The sequence below is a fragment of the Hesperophylax consimilis genome, chromosome 3, assembly GCF_061612785.1.
Source record: "Hesperophylax consimilis isolate HC1 chromosome 3, BYU_Hcon_1.0, whole genome shotgun sequence".
In the NCBI taxonomy this organism is placed as follows: domain Eukaryota; kingdom Metazoa; phylum Arthropoda; class Insecta; order Trichoptera; family Limnephilidae; genus Hesperophylax; species Hesperophylax consimilis.
The window spans coordinates 4,913,591-4,935,879 of record NC_142838.1 but is presented as its reverse complement, the minus strand read 5'-3'; positions in this window follow the sequence as shown (position 1 = coordinate 4,935,879).

Genomic DNA, 22,289 nt, shown 5'->3' with positions numbered 1-22,289 from the left:
ATCACACCTCCGCCCCTTCAGCCTCACTTCAAAAACCAATTAAGGATACCATAGTCTTACTGGCCCCAAACCTTTGCGAGAATTTAAGACTCTATTACGGTATTAAAAAAAATAATAATGTGAAAAATAGTGAATTATCTCAATTATTGAATCCATTAACGTTGAACTAAAAACCCCTTTATATATTTTAATTAAAAAGCGAGAAGGTACTATCTAAACATAATATTTTTTTTTGTTCAAGCTACCTGTACCTTTTTTGATGCCATGTAAATCTTTTATATTATGCGCCATACAAAAATGTGTGCACATAGGTCAGAATTTTATTCAATATTATAATTGAAGGTCCTTCAATATGTCGAAACTAGTTTTTATCCCAACAATTCGTTCGAAAATACAGTATAAATGATTGCATATTTTTACAATTTCTAAATAACGTTTATTGGGTGTGAAATGTGTAGGGGTGCGTACATAATTTGAATGATATTTTTTTAAATAAAAGGCGACTCAACTGTACGGGAAACATAATGTTGGCGGTCAAAAAAATTCATTTTCAATGAATAACGATTAATCAATCGAATTGAAAAATATACTTTAAATTAAGATTTTATTTTATTTTTCTTGAACGAGATAACTATCTTGATAGTTTAGTAGGTACATATTGGATTTAAGATTCAAGTGGGTTTATTCACTGTTGATTTCTGTTTTTATTGCTAATCAGTATAATTTTAAGATTCTGTTTTAGGATTTTTAAAACTAAACTAAGATATAAAGATTAGCTATCGTTATTTTATAAATTTGTGAATCATTTTGTTTTCTAATTTGATAATTATTTCTTCATATGAAGCGGTTACTTTGTGATGTGACATTATAATTTAAAATTAAACAATAACTTTGTAAACATCACTTATAGGTAAATACTTAATGCCGACCGGGTTTCGCTACAACCGTAGCTTCATCAGGGCAGTATAATACCAAACATCTAAAATATAAATTAACATTTATTAACATTATTTCTTTATTGTTTGTGGTTGTTTAACAGCAGCAGAGGTCAATGACCATCTACAAAATGTGTAATGATAGCGTAATGCATACACATCGCTCGGTATAGTAAAAACGAGCAAAGCGGTTATTGGAATAAATAAATTATGTATGTAGATATTGCTGGTACTAATATACAGATTTTCAGTTTCTTATTACAATTTCTACAGATTGGAACATGTTGACAACTTTTATTAACTGAAGGCTCTCAAATACACTTATTGTTTTGTTTTTTTTTCTGGAGTATGTATTGAGATATTATTTAAAACAGCATAGTAATAAACGAATGTGAATAAAAAAAACTTGTGGAGGTTTCACATTTTTTTTTTAAATTTTCCTTGAAATAACTCCGCAAGTAATAATATTTCCTTTGGTGAAAATTATATCACCGAAGAATGGATTTCCGAAATATTAGGTATTTTGTGGGTATCGATTTTTTTTTTTTTTTTTTTTTTTTTTTTTTTATTGAATTTTTTTTTTATACATACATGGTTACATAAAATATTGAAAAATGTATAAAAAATATTGAAATAAATGTACATAATTAAAAAAAAATCCCACGAAGGCGAAGCCTGAGTGTGGGTATTATAAGTATTTTTATCTTATTTCTATGGTTTAAGTGAAGATACAATATTAAATATAAATTTAAGTTATTTTAAAAGAGTTACTGTAGAGATACAATACAAGAAACTAAATCATGTAACATGTAAAAGTTTTAAAATAACACAAAAAATAAGGTAAATACTAGTTTTTGAAGACATCTTAAAAAGTGAATTAGCAGACAAAGCATTACAAACAATAAAATATATCCGCTGTTTTGTATGTATGTGAAATAATAAAAAATAATGTATACATTGATATAAATGTTACAGATAGCTTTGCTAAAACTTATAAGAAAAAAATATCTAGTTCAGTGTTTTTTAGCCAAGATTTGATGTACTTTTTAAAAGATTGAAGGTTTACACATGTGTCCCTTTTAAAGGTTGTACATAAAGAATTATACATTTTTGGAGCAATAAAACTAATATGCCTTTGGGCCAGCCTGGTTTTGCAGTGAGGCACAGCATATTCACAAGCGCCAAGTCGTTGGCTGGCACGATTTGAATTTTTAATAAAGTTGTTTGGTCGCGTATAAATAAATTTAAGACATTGAGCACTATAAGTCTGCTTAAGGTCCAAAATTTCAGTTTCTTGGAACAATTGTTTAGAGGGATAGGATTTAGTCTTTTGGTACATTATCTTAATAATTGATTTTTGTGCAATTTCTAGTGGTTTTACATGATTGTTGAAAGTTCCGCCCCAGCCAATTATTCCATAGGAAAGAGATGAATGAACTAGTGAGTCATAAACTAGTTTCATGGTTTTTATATTTACTACATTACTCATTCTTTTAAAAATATATTTTAGGTATCTCAATTTGTTAACAGTTTTTTCAATATGGCTGGTCCATTTAAGTTGACAATCTATAGTTACACCTAAATACTTAATAAGTTTTCCAGATTTCATCTCCTCACAGTTACAGAATGTGTTTGGGTTACAATTTACGTTATGAAACTTCAAATTAAGATTGGTTGATGTGATTGTTAAATGTTATTACATTTCATACATTTAAATAGATTATTTATATTTATTGATAGAATATTTAGAAGTGAAGCTGAAATCTGACATCTTAGTATTTATGTAAAATAGTATTATAAAATGCATCCATAGTATTGTACATTGCGTCACTATTCTAGGCTACAAACGCTGCCGCAGTTGCCCTGCAAAATAATAATATAAACTAAACCATGTAACAATATTATTTCAAGTATTTATTTTTAAAATTATGCCTCGCGATCTGAAACACCCTCCAAACCATTGCATTGCTCTAGGTAAGGATATTACCTATTCTCGTAGGAACGGAGAAATGTACTTACTTGTAGATATATCATAATATGGATATTTTATGTAAATAATTTTGAAAGCGGGTAAATAGAGATACTAAAATACATCTACTTTTGTATAGACAGCCATAGCTTTGTATCTATATATTAGTAGTATTGTTAACTAAAGGTTAAGACACCTATTTAAAAATGTCATATAAACTAATATTTATAAGACAAGGGTTTTTTTATGTATAGCACAAAGATAAAAAAATATTATAAGTAATAATTAGTCGCCTGAAATATCCTTACAAATTGAAAATATCTCCCGAATAAAAATAAATACCGCCGATGGGAATTGAACCCGCGTCATCTGTTGTCCGAACAGGTGCTCTGGACCACTAAGCTACGTCGGTTATTTCCCAACCCGAGATATTATCGATTTGTATGGATATTTCAGGGGGTTAATCATTGCTTATAATAATTTGTTATAATGGAATCATTGATGTAGTGAAAGGAATAATATTTTTTATCGTGCATAGTTGTTAAATTTTGCAACTATTTTTTTTTTAAACGAATAATAATGTTTAACACAGTGTAATTATAGTTTATATGAGAGTCAGACTGGTGCACTTATCAAGAAATTGGCAGCTGAACAATTATGATGTTCATACAACTTCACTAGTAGTACATAGCAGTTTAATTGGTTTGAGTACATTAATCTTCGACCAAAACAAATACAAATGGCTAGTAAAATATCATACTTCGTAAAATGAAACACTGTCAGAATAAATTATTTGTAAACATTATGTTTCATTTTTCACCACCATATTTACATTATTTGTTCGCTTGCTTGTTTATGAATTTAAAAAGAAATTTAAAAAATTTAATGTAAAAATAAACAATATATAAAATAAAATTAATCATGAAACTTTATGTTTCACTTTGTAACGTTATTACATTTATTTACCGTATTAATTAAATTTATATTATAACTTGCTTGATATTATATTCAGTATTTTATTTTATCAAAAAAGTTTATTTTAACTCTTATTTCATTAGTATGTTTTTTATATTATGCACATACAGGCAGTGCCTTAGTGGGCTCCCTTAACATAATTAAAAAAAAATTATACTTAATTAATTTTTCATTTAAAAAATGTGTAAAAAAAATATGGATAGAATAAAGGAAAAATGTAGGAAAACTAGAGCGCGAACTCATTACTTTCCTGTTAATTGGAAAAAGTATGTGTATTTCTTCAGCGTTATCAATAAAATATCTTTTCTCTAAACATAACTTGCTCTTAAAACGCAATCTCAATCGCAATGCTCATCAACTTGGCGTCATTTCTTCTGATCGCGGTTGCAGAGCGCGAGACTAATTTTACTATTCTTTGAATTCTATTAGTAAATTTGTCAGATTGAAAAATAGGTACCAACGCAAATAAATCATTTTTTATTTAACCACATTATCCACTTGATACATTTTTGAAGAGCCTTATGCTAAACCTATATTGTGTGACACATTTTTAATCTGTAAAAAGGTCATCCTTTATGTTTTTTTAAACTACGGTGTACCATTTGGATAAAATGGTGACGTTAATTACTTTATAGTAAACCAAAAGTATTATCGTCTGATCACTAATGACGGATACTGGACACTGTAACGTGGTCCAAATTCAAAGAACGTAGCACAATAAGGCTTAGTAAATTACCCTAAAAATAATCACGATTGTGTAGTATATTGCTTGTGTTTTTACGATATCCTATTTTGATCTCATTATGTTTTAGTTTTTTGGAACTTGATAATTATTACCAAGTTCAAAACATATTTTTTATAGGCACATTTTAAATTAAATTATCAATTAATTCCTACTTCCACCCATTACCAAGAATAAATCCACATCGAAAACAATAATTGTTCACCTTCATAATAAATATGTAACATTTGGACGTGAGCGATTATTATATATTACACATTTTATCTATCACGCGTGTTAATTTATTTATCCACATGATCTTTGTTTACTGCTTGTTTATGTGTCACCTCCGCTACTTAATAAAGTACTAACCTGCTGTGTTTTATTTTCTGACGCACTGAGATTTCTTAGTAATAAGTCAATGCCTCTGTTAACCAGTTAGCAGGTAATGTTGGTTGGAACGATGCGTCGGCGTTCAGATGATAATAATGACGACGAATAGAAATAATTGATTCAGAATATTGGTTATAGAAAAGATAAATGGTTTCCTTAAAGTTTTTGGTCATGATTGATAGCGCCAAGCGTGCTTCTATAAATGATTTTAGTGCACTGAAAGCTTAATTTTAAAATCATTTTTATATTTTAAGCTATGTAGCTGGCCATAAAGGGGATATAGAGATTGAAAATGAAGTTAGTTGATGGTAGCATGAAAAAATGATTTTTTCTTAAATTATTGTCTAAGCTTTTCTGAGTTTATTTATTAAACTGTTATACGTGGTGGAATTATATAGTATTAAAATAGAATTTTTTTTTTTAACTTATTTCCACTTGTTTATTAATATATAATAAACAAGTGGAAATAAGTTAAAAAATGTTTTATTTTCTATTTTAAGCTTTTCTCATTCGAAAATAATAAATTATGCTACTCATTGCGTATTTTTTACCAATAATTATATATCTACATTATAAATTACATTTCAAAAACTTCCAGTGGAGTTCCACAGGGTTGTCACATGGGACCTGTATTATTTTAAATATTTGTCAATGATGTTGCAACAATATTTAAAATAGTGAACCTACTATTATTTTCCGATTTTGTAAATAATTACCTAAATCAATGATTGTGAAATTTTTCAATCTAATCTTAATCGCTTAGAAGAGTGGTGTAACGACAATGAATCCTTTTAAAAATTGATAAATGGCATTTTATGTCATTTTCTAGAAAAAAATCCTATAGTTTCTAATTAATCGACAATATTCCTCTTCAAAAGAAGCCTCACGTCAAAGATCTATATATCTTATTCGATGCAAAACTAACATTTGTCCTAAACGTCAATGAGGTAACAAATAAGGCAACTAAATTTTTGGTATTTTAAGATCAATAAATTATATTCTCTTTGCTGTGAGAATAAGAAGTAATTAAGAATATTGAATAATTTTGCAAGTATGGTATAAAGCACTTAAAAAATTGAGAAAGTTGATGACCAATTTTCAACCGTCCATACCCATCAAGCAACTTAATATGTTAATTCAATTCAAGTACTTGTTTTGCAGGAGAACTGTGAGTGACTTGGTAGGTAGGTACTTTAACACAAATTATGGCCAAATGGATAAAGTTTCGAGTACAAAATCGTAATAAAAGACTTCAAAATTATTCTTTCATAATTTGTTGAAAAGAAACTATTATGTAACAAATATTAATTCATCTCTCCAAAGGTTACACTACATAGGCTCGCAAATAAATTCATTTTTATATTTTCATTTATTCCACATTAAATTGAACATTTCTAACATTTTTATCACTAATATAATATTAAACATTATGTTGTGTTCAGTTTCTAAATATTGTTTATTATAAATTTTCGCATCTTTTCGTCTTCCTTTCACAAGATACTTGCATAATATATTTCATAGAGGATAGACTTACGTCATATGTTTCAACTATTGTTTTAGTACAGACTTATAAACATTTTATTATTTAACATTCACCGGTTCCATGTTGATTTTTTTTTGCTTTTTTTAGGTGCTACAACTTGGTATATGTTATTAGCTGTTCAATGCTTTTCACGAAAAACAATAATATTATTATTAACTGTGACTACTGCATGCAACGACCCTTTAGTGTGTTAAAATTTAATATTTATGATTATATTCACTTATGAGTCAGAAAAATATTTTTAATCTAGTCAAAAGACGACCTCCGTACCGTAGTCATCGGGATTTGTCACCGCAGCGCACATTATCATAATACGGACGGGGTTTGCGGATAGATCATAACGCTTCTTGGCTCAGGGCCCAGAGGTAGAGTTAATGAGTTTATTAAGTGTAAGTATTTACAAATTTTTTCAAAGAAAAATATTTTCTAAGTATCGGTCTGATTAAAGATTTTTTCAGATCAAAAAATTGTTTCATTTGTTTTCTTTATTTAGTTACCAGGTGAGCCTAGATAGGTGTGTACTCTGAATCTTCCATTTGATCAATCTTCATCTTCTCTTCTTTATTATACACTGTTTGAAAGGAAAACATTGAATACCACACAAGAGTTTCAATTGTTCCCAACCAGCAGAATTCAGTGAGGTTTTGAGAATATAGCATCATATATCAGGGTACGACGTGAGGCTTACACGCACAATCGGCGCTGGGCCTTACATTAAAACTTACCGCACAATAGTCAGAACTGCTCTCAATCGTCTAGAACCAGTGAGACTATGACATTTGCAATCGGGGTATGTTGTGAGGCTGAAAGTAGCGAGAAGGGAAATTACATGGGTAAAAGGATCTTGTGGAAGTACCTGGCTCTTTAAATATGGCTAAAGCCGTTCGAAGCAACGTTTCAATCCCGATCGGTGGTATTTCTCCAAGGTGATACTGAGAGTATCTTGTACGCTGAAACGTAATGCAAATATACTATACATTATTTTTAATGAATTCATTGTGAACGACATAAAGTAATTAAATTAAATTGAATTGGTTAAGCTGGGATTTGCACCGCTCCCAGATTCGGAATTTGTAGTTAAACCTTCTTGAAAGCACGTGCCAAAATATGTACAGATGACATTTGTTAGATGAGAACGTTTATTTCCTCCCTCCTTCAATGTGGTCTCAACACCCACCTTCACTCCTTCCTCTCCTCAAAAAGATCCGCCACACAGCATTCATAAAGATGACACAGGCCTTGAGGGAAATTATTTTCCTCAGGGCCCCCTGTGAGGAGTTACTGTAAAAAAAAACTTAAGTTAATTGACATGGTTATGTGAAAACTACAACCAAAAATCAAGAAAAAAATACAACACCCAGATATGATAACAACGAAAAGGTCAAAAATAGAAAAAGTTTAATTTATTTATGTGCTAAACATATTGTATTACTTCATCGTTGAAAAAGTTCCTAATTGGTAATAAGAAAATCTAGAATGTCGAAATGAATACCGTTCATATTGAACTCACAAGTGATTGTCACATAATATTTGGGTCATTGGTGATTGAATTGGCCATTTTTTTAGAAATGTTATAATATCTCAAGTGAATAATTATTAAGTAATACTTCGGTTTTGCCATGAATAATTCAAACCAAATCTCTTATACATTATTTGGTAATTTTAAAATGCTTCATCATGACGTGGATATGAGCTCTACTTGGGAATAATATCTATACCAAATTCCAAAAAATGGATTCAAAATACTGGTGAGCAAATTCAGAAAATTCGGTCTATTTTTGTTTGTTATTATGTTTGTGATTGTTTTGAAAGTGTTTTGGTTGAGTTCTGAATGGTTATTATAAAATATACCTACCTGAATATTGTTCATCAGCTTCTACTTAACTTAACCTACAAACTGAATATATATGAAGCGCTCAGCAGAAGAGTGGCTCTACAAACATGGATGTTTTGTTTTATAGTGCTTTCACACAAACGAATTAATGAATTCCATCTAAACCTAGTCTAAGCCAAACTTAAACTAAACATAAATTCATAATCAGCGAAAACATCAGTTTGTTAAGGATAATTTAGTAATTATAATTAATTTAGTAATGGAAGAATGATATTACATGGCACCATCCCGTAAATCAATAAAAACTACAATTGGGCCCTACAACTTTATAGATATTACAAAAAATCTTTAACAATCTGATGTTTTCGCTGATTATAATTTTTTTTTGGATGGGCCACTCTCCCTCTGAGCACCTCATTTGCAGATAGCACATGTCTACGATATTTTCGTGTTGGCATGCCAACAGTCCGGGAGTGAAGTGCAATAACTTTGGGAGGTGATTCTACATGATGGTAAAAGTAAAAAACATAAATAACTTTTTCGAAATAATAATGTTTATTTTCCAATAAAAAAATATTTTTTCATTTATTTTCCCATGCAAACATTTCAACTTTTTTTTGCCTAAACGCTACCTTAAAACATTGGAATTTCGAATTATTCACCACTTTTATTTCTAAAATAATGTAGAAACACCATCTGAAGTTAGTGCACCTCACCCCCAGACACCCTGAATAAAGTGAAGAAATTAATTACTACCCTATTTTTAACGGTGCAAATACTTGTATAAACAAACTTGTTATACCCTGTGTGACACAGCATTTTTCATATGAACTAAATGGTTGATAAAAATATTAAACCTGTTTTATTTCTACTGACTGATTTCGGTCATAAATATTTGCAAACATGCGAATTCAAATAAATTTATTAAATAATTAATAGCGTACCCGGAAATAGAGTGAATTATCGAACTATTTTACGTTGTAAATGATTTATCTTGTAAAGATATCGATTACAGATATGTAAATTAGTTGTTTTTAATAGTTCTCAGTCTTGACGTAATAATAATTATGGAAAAATAATGTTTGTTTATTCCAATGGGGATTTTAACTATATCAATGTATTTTGTAAATACGTCTATTTGATTTTGACGGATGCGAAGTTTTTGGTAATGAATGAATGCAAATGTTGGAGCGGAAATTAACCCACTTTACGACATCCGATAGAGCTGAAACTCCTCAGATAGACTTGAAATGACAATGCAATCTCAGTGGCAGTTACGTACACACACGCGGAATTATTTGTCGCATTTATACGCATTTGTCTGAAATTAGATGACATTACTGCAGTTTATATACGATATAAATGTCGGTCTCGCCTAATCGGGATTTTGTTCAGTTGTTAGCGCGTTTGACTCCCGTCCCTGGGGAGAAAAGTTCAATTCTCATTCAAAGCAAAAAGTATTTATGTATATAATTTTAAATTCAATTAAAATAAATGTATTTCAGTAAAAAAAAACTCTTTATCCGGGTTGATTTTTATAAATAATTTTTTCTGATGTTTAAAACACATTATCTTTGTTAAAACTCGTTCAAAAAGGTCATTTATTTGAATATTTTCATAATTTTTCTAGCAACCCTTCCAACCTCCAACCAACTACAGTAAAAAAAGGCATGGGTAAAAGGTTTCTTTTTAAAAGTTGCCATTAAAAACAGTACGTTTATTAAAACAAATTGCGAAAATTCTAACATTTCAATTAATTTATAAGTTAAGTTCAGATAAGTAGATACCTACCGTATAATTGGACGACAATACTTGTAACGAGAAATATAACAGAGTGTTTAAATACACAATTATCGTTTATGATTACACTGTGCGGTTCAAGTGCAACGAAGAATAAATCGATTAATTTACCTCAATCCCACTGATCAACTATTAACCTATTTACTATGTTTAGTATAATTTATTATAAGTAATATATTTTTATAATTGGTTTTGACGTGTTTTAAACCAACGTTTAATAACGTTTCGCTTTTTCATCTACAAGCACTAAAAGGTGTTCTTGTTTTTTTACATTAGCTCCACAAGTGGCCCCGAGGAAAAAAAACTGTCAGGTCCTATGTCGTCTTTGAGGATGCTACGTTAAGAGTCTTTTATGTAAAGGAAGGAGAGGAATTTCTAGGAAGAAAATAGATATGAGGGGTTGGTAGGATTCTGGTGGTCAATGTGTCCAGGAGTAATGGACGTATGAATTCATCCCTCCCACTGCGGTGCAAGGATGGAGAGAGTCTGGCTGGAAAGGTCAAAAGGTCTGCCCCAATCAGTCTCTCCGGATCCGTCCCGCAAAGCAGTAGGTGGGTAAATGAAGCATCCGCTGCTAACCCAAATTTTGAAACTGAATTATAATTCCTATCGCCATGAGTTCAATAAATTTTAACCTATGTTTTTTACTCAACTTTTTTTGCTACGTGGTAGGTAGTTCTAAAATGTATAATTTGTGCCCTTCACCGTGAAAAAACCTATAATATCTATCTCTAATATTGCATTTTGTTTTCAATCAAAACAGCTCAAGATGCAAAAGACAAACAATGAAAAAGTTTAGTAAAACAAAAAACCTCTAGCAGAGCGTTCTAAAATGTTGCTGATTGGTGATTTTAGAATGCTTCGAATATCTTTTATATTCACAGAATATAAAAGAAATAGAAACACTTTTTAATGTATGTTTATTTAAAAAAAAATAATATTTTTTTTTATATATTTCATCTGACTTGATACTACAAAACGACAATGGGTGCTTTGCGGTGAAAACAGCCAAGATATAATCAGATATTTTACTAAAAATTTGAATGTTTCCTCAATAATAATGTTTATCTCCAGATCTTGTTCGTATTCAGTAAATTCTTAAAATTTTCCATTCTCCTTATCAATAATGGTTATAATCTATTGTTGTTGGGAGGTAAGTTAATGGATATAATTTATAAAGTTTTGTTTGATAGTTAGTCGTCGAGGGTCTAAAAGGTAGGCATGTGATAAAAAAGTGCCGAAATCAATTAAACGAAAAGTTTTGCCGTAAATTTCAAGGTTTATTTGAAGGTTGGGTAGACTGAGTACGGTTGAAACTGGGTACGGTTGAAACAACGCGAATATCTCGCGAACCGTGTGTGATGAGGTGAGGGGTACAGGGGGAGAACAGAGTGGGCGACAAATCGAAACTCGAATTTTAGTTATAATAATAATAATTATTATTTTATTCCAGAATGTGAGGAGGTTGGTGCAATCCCACGTCCCATATAGACATACATTTTTTTTGTAAAATAAATATAATAAATTAACAAATAAGGACAACTATGCAGGGTGTGGTCTTGAGTGAGCTTGGGCCCAGCGCTCACTAAGGAGTGGCGCTTGGTGCTGATAGGCTGCGGTCACCAACGTGTTGGCGGAGGCCATTAGCCGCATCCTGGCTCCAGTGACCCGGTGTCTCATCAGGCCGGCAAATTCATTCAGTAGTAGTTCCGTGAACATTGTCGATGCGCTGCTGTATCTTCGGTATCCAAATATTACTCTACCGGCGTCATCATATTGAATTCGGAGTCGTTCCATCGAGCAAGTTCGGTAGTGACACCATGTCTCACACGTATACAGGCCAGTACAAAATGCGTTGAACAGTATTTTTTTAACGGTATTGCTGCATTTGCAAAATCTGCGGGCAATCATATTAGACACTATGCTTAGGCTTCTCGTTTGTCAATCGATATCGCCATCGTCCGATAGATCTTGATTAATAATGTGCCCCAAGTATTTCACGTTCGAACATATATTTATTTTTGCCTCGTTAAGGTATATGGTGAGCATCTTACTTGTATCGCTATTCTCCCGCTGTGCTTTTGTATAGGAGGCTCCATTGTTTTTTCACGAAAAAGTAAGTATTTTTGTTTTCTACACGTTTGCTATTTTTGTGGTTTTGATCAAAGTTAAAGTAGTAAGAGTTTTGAATCGTTTTAATTGAAGTTTGTAGAATAGGAAAGTATGATTATTTTTTATTCAAATTTATTATCATTCTTACTATGAACAGTTTTACATCTAGAAAGGGGGTTGGGGACAGTTGAAACATTTTTTGTGGGCACTGTTGAAACAGTTTATTTATTTAATTTGCTTGATTCTTAGATGTCAAGGGTACGCCAAAGGGTAAGTCAACGAGAGGAGTTCTACTGCCTTGTTTGTATGTCAGCATTTTCAGAAAGCAGGCCGAGGGAAAAATGGATACAATGCACACAATGTCTTAGTTATGTTTACCACATTTGTTATTCCGATTGATTTCGTAACCACTTATTATTTTTTATTAAAATATTGATTTTTATAGAAATACTAGTCTTTAGCTTTTTCATCACCTATTTTATAACTGAAGGGCTATTTTTTTTTTAAACTGTTGATTTTAATTTTTTTAAACAAAGGTATCTTTTTTTGTTTTTGTTTATCTATGCATCAAAATATGTCATTACGAGTCGTAAAATGTTTTTAGATGATTAATAAAACTTATATTTTGTAATATTTGCATGTGTTTCAATCGACCCCAAGCACTGTTTCAACCTACCCTGGCATGGGGACGGTTGAAACATGTTTATTTTATGAAATTTCATTTTACACATCAAATATAATGCAGTGATCTCAAACAAAATTGCCCATTAGTAGAGAGATGAATGGTCTTTTATTTAATATAATTCCGTCATCGCTTGCTTAACTAATCCCGGTGCTATGGACGATAAACGCTAAATTGTTTCAACCGTACCCAGTCTACCCTATTAAACTACACTGTACACGGAGAAAAATTAGTATTGCCAATTTTCTTAGAATCATTTAAAAATGAGTATTGCTGATAAAAACGGGATTGCAGGCCGTTTCCTGATATTTTTTTTGTAAATTAATAATCGGAACACACGTACATGATAAAATGCCAAAATATGCATATTTATATCATGAACCCATATTCGACATTGTGACAAAGCATTCGTATTTTTGTTATTTGATTGGTAATGGGTTTTTACAGACAACCTCACTTGAGGAAAATCCAGTTATAAAAAACTTAATTAATACTCCGACATAGGTTTCATTAATTTTCATACTTCTAAATAAAGATTGAAGTATGATACAAATTAAATTTAAAATACAAAATTTTAAAATTAAATGAAAGAAAAATAGTACAAATAAGTAAGAGACATAAATAGTAATAGCAAGTAATATATAATATAATCAGCGCAAAATATTTTTAACAATAACAGAGCATTTTATATAAATCCATATCAATTATCGATGAAAATGTCTACTTCAGCAAGCTCTATCTTATTATAGGTACAGTCGACACATTTGGGTCAGATTGCTAATATAGGTGATATTATTTTTTTATGTATTCACGTGAAATATGCTATGGCCTCTCAAACAAAACGAGTTGGGAACATTTATTTCAATATTGCTAAGACATGATGCAGTATCAAGATGGCCGTGAATTATTTTGTGTTAAAATATGAGATCAGTCAGTTTCCTACTAATATGAAGTGTATTCATCTCGAAGTATTTAAGACATACGTCGTATGATCTAAGATGGTTATGTGGATAACTTTTGAAAGATAACAGTCTTTTTAACTGATTATGCAATGTTTTCATATTTACGGTAATGTGGATTCCAAATAGTGCTTCCATATTCAAGTTTATTTCTAATTAAAGAACTGTAAAGGGTTAAAATTGATTGAAGGTCTTTGAAATGCTTACATTTTCTGTGAATAAACATCATAGTTTTAATTTATTTGCACTTGATGTCATTAATATGTACATCAAACATGAATTTCATCAAGAGTTATTTCTAGATCTCTTTTGGACACTTTTGCAAGAATAGAATTATTAATAAGACGGGAAAATGGTTTGTTATTCGATTTCGAGTGAAGTTTAAAGTGTAACATTATTCAAAATTTCAGTCCATATCATTGACAGTACACCAGTTATTGAGTGTGACGGGGTAATTTTGAAGCAGCTGATGACCGGAAACTGATTTAGTTTTTCACCCAGTTTAATTTTGAACGAAGTTCATTTATAAATATTAGAAAAAGCAAAGGCCAAGATTTGACCCCTTTAGTACGCCAGAAGTTACAAATTGGGGTATGATTTGTGTCCATTAATAAGCACTATTTGTGTTCTGTTACATAAATCTGATTTCTCCCAGTGAAATAGGTCTGCATGTATTCCTATTTAAACAAACTTTTTTAGACAGATTAAGTGCTTAACTTTATCAAGAGCTTTTTGGAAATCTGTATAAATTGAATTTTCTTGTAATCTGCCAAAATTAACACGTAGTTAAAAAAATTCCAAAAGATTTGATATTATAGATCTGTTAGGAACAAACTATGTTACCTGACGCAGTGAAAGAATTCAGTGTGAAAAAACATTTTTATTTATCAGAGATTCAAAAACCTTGGCAAAATATAATAGTTTACTAATTGGTCTGAATTTTTTTATTAAATATTTGTCACCCAATTTGAATACTGGTACCACATGTGCTTGAAAAAATATAAATAGCGGTAAATATAAAGAATCTGCACAGCAACTGACAAAGGAAAGGAGAAACGTATCAGGTCCTTTACTGGAATCTATTTTACTAAAAAAACATTTTAATTCATCTGCACTAATATTTATTTTAACCAGATTGCTTTGGTTGTGTTCGGTTGTGTTTGGCATTGAAGTATAAGTAGGTGATTTCAACTTAGTGTTAAACAGATGAAAAATATTTAGAGAATATGTTTGCCATGTTTTCTCTATTATTTGCAGAAATTTCATCAAGATGCATCACTTTTGGAAAACAATAATTTTTTTCGTAATGATTTTGAGTATGACCAAAACACCTTTGTTTTACTAAAAGTTTATCAGGAAACCTATGAATTCATTCGTTATGGGCCTGAACTTTTGAGTTAGAACTTCATTCTAACTTGTGAAGCGCTGGTTAGTATCGGTTGGGTACCAAGTACCTACGTTCTGTTACACCCTGTATACAAACTAATGAAACCGATTTTAATGTTAATACTAGCTGTACCCTACCACGCTTGCGGTGACTCAGTATGTCAGTGCAGATAGAGAAAAAATTGCGCATGTTGCTTTACGTCCAACCGATGGAACTGTTTTTCAAAAAAGCATGTTTTGATCTGTCACAGGTGACATTTATTTAATATAGGTATATAAAAACACGCGTATTCGTAAGCAACTTTGTTTTTCAAAACAATCGGTGAAAAACTTTCAGAGGTTTAAGATTTTGAACAAACGAACATTAAGATTTTTTATTTAAAAAGATAGATAGTTTTAGAAAGATTTTCGTATTATTTATAATGATTTTGGTTCACAAACTCAGGCAATAAAAATCCACCATTGTTGGTCCGAGAAAAACATTGCGTAACTAAAATAAAAAATGTAATATTTCGTTGACTAAATTCGTAGAATTCGTAACTACCAATTCTCAAATTTTACAGGAAACGTAAAAATCCCGAAGTGAAAAAAAATTACAGACAGGTTATTATTTATATTTATGTTCAGAACAAACTTTATTTTCTGGATTTATTTTTTATCATTAAAAATTTGTAATTTAAGGGTTCAATTTTTAAAAAGGTGTTGGGAAGTAAACTTAATTGTGTAAAATGGCGCCATGGACATTACACTAATTTGTGTTTAAAAACAAAGTGTTTTTTTTATTTATGAATATACGAGTTTTACTATTCGAAGCGGGACTAATTTTATCACCAAAGATTTGTATCGTTAAATTATAAAATGTTTTTTAATTGTTTGGGTAGATCGTAAAATACAAAAATTCTACGAAATATCTTGTCCCTAAACATGTTTTACTACTGATATAAAATGTTCGTGAACATTCGAGATATCCTTGATTATGCAGAATATGTTGAATAGTTACAGTAACATGTAGTAACCCAGTCATAACCGGTAGTATATCAAACACTTGATTTGAGTTTGTTTTATATAAAGTTGACGCACGACATGACCACTTATGCACCAGTTAAGTAATTATTAGGAATACATAATTTTGTTAAATTGCTTTCCTGGATTCTTCCATTGCAATTTACGTAAAATCGTGCTTAAAAAGATCTCAGCTTTCAATTATGAACATAAAATATTTAAATCGTCAACCGTTTTCGAATTCTATATGTTTAGTTATCACGTTTTCATTGGGATCATTACCACAATTATTGATATTATACACGGTGTCCGGGGATAAAGTCCATTACCTTTTTAGATGATTCTACATGTGGTAAAAGTAAAAAAAAAAAAAAAACTTTTTTTGTGGTTTTTTCCCGTAAAATTTTTTTTTTCTTTACAAGAATGATATTTTATTTTAGTTGTTGCAATTAAAAATAGGTATGTCTATGATACCACCAAAAATTTTATAAAATAAAAGTCAAAAACAAGTCAACTATGCAAAAAAATAGGTAACGCCTACTTTTTTTCGGTACAACATTTTTTTTTATATTTAAAATTTCTTTCCCTTTATTCATTTTTTCTGTTAACTTTTTTTTTGAAAAAAAATTATGATAAGTGGCAGCGTATTTTTACGTTATATAATAATATCGATTTTTTTACAAGCATTTTATCATTAGAATTAAATATTTGAAAAAATAGACATGTCAATGCCATAAATAATTTAAATCTAAAAATGTACAACTACACGGCAGGGAAAAATATATTTCTAAAAATACCGACAGTTTGATAAGGAAAAGAGATTTCATTAATTTAATTTATTCCCTATTGATTTGAAGTAAAAATCAGAAGTAATTATTGTGCATTCGCATGGGTATTGGATACATTAGAAGAGTTAATAAGAAGTAGATCATTTATATTGTGAATAAGTAATAGTAAATAGATGTATTATCAGTAACCTTTATTTAAGCCAGTAAATTAATTAGTGACAAGCTCCCAAACGTCTGGAGCCAGTTAAACTGAAGGAGATGGGGAAGAGGAAGATGGGAGAGTACCTGGCTTTTTAGATCTGGTCACTAAACAAACTCCAAAAAATAAATGAGCGCAATGTCTAATCTCCCTACATTATGCTTATTTATTGTGTAATCCCTCCACATTATACTCATTTATTGTTGCGCTAATTTATTGTGTTATCTCTCAACATTATACACAAATAAATCTACAATTTTCCTTAGCGTGTATCAATTTTAATGATATTTTATTAGAAATAAGTGATTGCATGCTTAGACTTAATTATCAGACTGTCTCAATTTCCTAAAGCATTGAGCTTTTTGGATAATTCTGATTTTTATTAAAAACAACCGTCAAATCGGTTCAAGTTTCACAGTAAAAAGGTAGTAAGAAGAAAATGGCTTTAACGGTCGATCGCTTTAATCCAAATAATTCTTGGTATTGTTGTTCAGAATTCGTGTCTGACCTTACCATACAATGTTATATAGTATGTTAATGAATTACTTGAATAATAAATCAACAAAACGGTGTGCGTCATACAAACGATTCTAAATTACAAATAGTCTAGTCGAGTTTATTAAGAGTGTCAATATTTTGAACACGTTTTTTTTATGCTTGTCTTAATTTTTTCCGAGAATATCGGCGAAGTGAGCCGGAAGTCAAGGTAACCGTTTAAAAAAAATCAACAATATTATAATAAACATATTAACTTCTAAGTAATAATTAATTAATGCATTATTTGTTATTATTGTTGTTAAGTAAAACAACCAGCTTGTCATTGACCTCAAAAAGTTCAAAACGATTGATAGTTTCTACCAGTGCGCTTATTGGGGCGATGTTTTCAACTAACTTTTGATATAGAATAAATATGTTTGCGTTGTTGTACATAAGTACTTGTACAACAAAGTTGTTACAAAAAGGGAAATATAGGAGGATTAATTAAATCTACAGGGTGCTTAGTGCACAAACATCGGAAAATGATTCTACATGATAGTACAAGAAAAAAAGAAAAAGTGGGTGTGTCAAGCCTACGCAAGACAGAAGTGAAACTTCTAGTATTCCTCTCTCTCTATTTTCATTTCATCATCTCTATTTTCTCTCTTAGGTTAGTTTGAAAATTAGAGGTTAAATAATTCAACGACGAAGCATGGATTTGCTTTTTCTAATATTTTCTTATAGATGAATGACGTTCGATTAATGTATAGTTCCAAAAATTTTCAATTTATTCACAAGTATACAATATTACATAAATAACAATATTACAATTAAAAATTACAAAGAAATTACAATGACAATTTACCAATCATGTGCCATTTTCATTGTCAATTTCATGAATATCATTTCCTAATGTCGTGATAATTGGGTTATGGTAACTAAAGTGCGAGATATATACATGAGCACTTAAATCCTTAATGAATCGTGCAAAAACTGCATCGATTGTTGTCCCGTGTCGGGAGAGAACGTTCGTGAGCGGCTCCCCCACCTCAACAAGCGCATATGGTGAGAGAGGGACAGTGAACGGTGAGCGGTGGTGGGGGTACCCGCATTTTCGTGTCGATCCTGACTCGGTTTTACTCCGTCCCCGAAAATTCATTACGCGCCTAAAGAAGTTTCACTTCAAAAATACTTTTTCCAAAATATCACTTTTTAAAGGATGTTTTCAGGTACAAAAGTTTGTTTGTATGGAGAAAATAATATTCTTCTACGGCAATATTTTCGTATGGAAAAAAAACAAAGGAATTTCTATAAAAGTATCTTTTTTTTATTTCTACCTACATGTAGAATTACGTCCCAAAGTTTGTACACCTTACTCCCGAACATTATGTATTATTAATTTATTTTACGATGGTCGATTTTCTTAGTACCTTGCTTTGGACATTGGAAAATGTTATGGTCTAGAGACCTCTTGTTTCGAGGAAATTGACGAATAAATAAGATAAACAACTACTTTTTTTAATACTTAAATCTAGTTCCGTAAATTGAAATCTGATCTTTATGGATGTTTGATAATAAACAAAATAACAATGATTTATTTAGGAACTATGTATACATATGAGTTATAATGTAATTGAACATGTACATCCTGTTTATAAGCTGTAGTTTAGCGCGAAAATACTTAAATAAAGATAAAGTAAATATTTCGTCGAACAATGCATTTTTAAATAATATTCTCCCTTGTATTCTTAATTTTGATTTCGGTATTGGAGACAAAAGCAAACAGTAAAATGTTCGTTTAGTTTAAATTAAAACCGGTTGATTTCTAAGAAGAAAGAACATTGCAAATCCATTGGTAGGTATACAACTGCCATCTCAATCCACAACCAATACAAATACACAGAAAAAAATTAGTATTGCTGATTTATTAACATCCGGTTAAAAATGGGATTGCAGGCCGTTTTCTATTAAACTTTTAATACGTTCCTGATATATCGGACCACATGTTCATGCACCTGAATTTGTCCTGATAATATACAATGACAAAATGCGAAAATATTAGAATTATTATGTAGAAGTGTTCCGACATCGCGACACCACACTTGTTTTACTGAAATTTTACTAGGAAACCTCTCAATTCATTAATTAAATGCGTGCAATCCCGTTTTTACCAGATTACGAATAATGTGCAGAGATTCTTAATAAATTATCAATATTTATATCGGTAAGTTTTCTCCGTTTACCTATTTATTTAATAACAACAACAAAACCAACCCCCTATTATATGATAACACGGGTCTGCGACTTTTTTTTCTTTGAAATAAGAAATAATTTCTATGTATTTTTGGTTGCTGAATTCGAGAAAATTATCGAAAAAATTCCATCACGTAAGGTTTTTCCGCAAAAAGCAAAATACTGTATGATCTTAAGGTGCAAAACGGAGTTTATTGACGAAATATATTTTTTTTATTAATTCCAACTTATTATAAGATAATGTTATGTTTTATAGACTGAAACAAAACATTAAATAACTCTTGACGATAAAATTAGTAAGCGTTGAATCATATATATCGGAATTTTCCATAGTAAGTATGATGAGAATATGCCGGAATTCTTTTTTCTTTTCCAACTTTCGTAACGTGCGTTTCAAAAATGACTTCAAGAGGTTGTGTAAATTCTTCTTAAAGTTTTTGCGATATTTGTGGTGTATTTGTAGTGAACAAAACAATAAAGAAATATTACTGATTTTGTTAAAAAAGTGTATTTTGCGTATTTTGGTGTGAAGAAATGGGACCAGGACTAATCTTGGGCTTGAGTTTGTTCAGGGTGTGTTGAAGGACTTAGAATGTGGTCAAAGGGTAAAGTTTAAATAAGGGTAAATCTTTTCGTTTTGGTGTTCCCATGATTTTAAAAAAGCCTCAAAACCACAGCGTTGACTGTTACTTTTGTTCGCGCAATGCGCAAGGGTATACTTCCAAAAATAAAAATAAAAACAAATGTGTTACCCAAACATGGATTCGGAATTCCGTCCAGTCCCTCATGGACCTGGAATTTCTACACCACAAGCACCCCAAAGCCTAAACGATTTGCCATCATCAGAAAGTGAAGCAGAAGAAAGTTCTAGTGACGAGTTTCAAGTTGGCAACTTCAGTGGATTCAAAACATTTTCTCAAGCTGAATTAAATGAAAAGAAAAAGCACAAAACGAAGTTTCGAAACTAAAAAAGCAGATTTTATAAAGATTTATAATTGTATATAATGTAAATAAAATATTTTATGACTTAAAATTAATAAAATTTCTACAATTTTATATATTTTTTTCTTTTGAACATTCCATGCAGAAGTGGTGTAAGTCGGGTTTTGCCTATATTTTAATTTCCACTTAGGAAAATCCTTACATGATGTGTTGAAATGGATGGCAATCTCGAATTCAGCATACCGAAATACATATAATTCACCCATTACCATTTTAAAAATCCAATTTTCAGATCTGTGTAATGTAAGAATAAAAATAAACATACATTATTATCATAAACGTGAAGTTTTTGTTCAAGGATAATAATATTAAATATCAATATTATTTTTTTTTAATAAGACACATAAGTAATATTTATTGGTTTTGTTTTGTGATATTTGTTAAAACAGTGGTTTCTATCACATGGATTCCAATATTAAATAGAGATGATATTTACGACTTCCATGTACTTTCTTTGGACACAGAATTCTATTTACTTACAAACAATGTAGGTAGAGAATGGTTTACAAGTATTTATCCGTACAAACTTGATTTTTATTGCTATATTTACAATTCTTAATCAGAATATATTGGAACTAAGACTCAACTGAACTGAATTAGTAAGTAAAGTGGGTGATAGTTGATGGGTAAATAAGAAGTCATATTCTATTAGTATCATAATTGTAATAAAACCTTTTCTTCTCGCACGTTGTGAATGCCTCCCATACTTGTTAACAAAAAGCATCGTATGTTTAAAAATTAATACCTACCTCGGAAATCATGGCACTATAAAAACACCAAAATAATTTGATATATTGACATCCAAAAAGGTTATATGTAACACTATACCATGTCACAGTATCGATTGCAATAAATCAATTTGTAATTTGATTGCGAACATATCGCATTCCTCGAGTTGCGATTTTTTTTACATATTCTAAGGTCGAATTCGCTAAAAATTTCTATGCTCGATTGGTTTATTAAAATTATTGTGATTTAAAAAAACTGTTTTTCTTCTTATTATTTACACGTTGGTAGAGATTTATTTACGTAATGGATAAGCTCTTAAAAGTGGAAATTTAAATTAAATAAATGGTTAATTCCGCGATTAGCTAAAAGTTGATCAGTTGAAATTAATGCTGGGTGAAATGTAAGCATAATGGACACTATATGAAAAAGAAGAATAGATTATTGAGACAAGGGGTGCCCAACCAAATGTGAAAAAAAAACTTAATTATGTTGGCCACACAGTGAACATAATGCCAGATTGTGAATCGCTT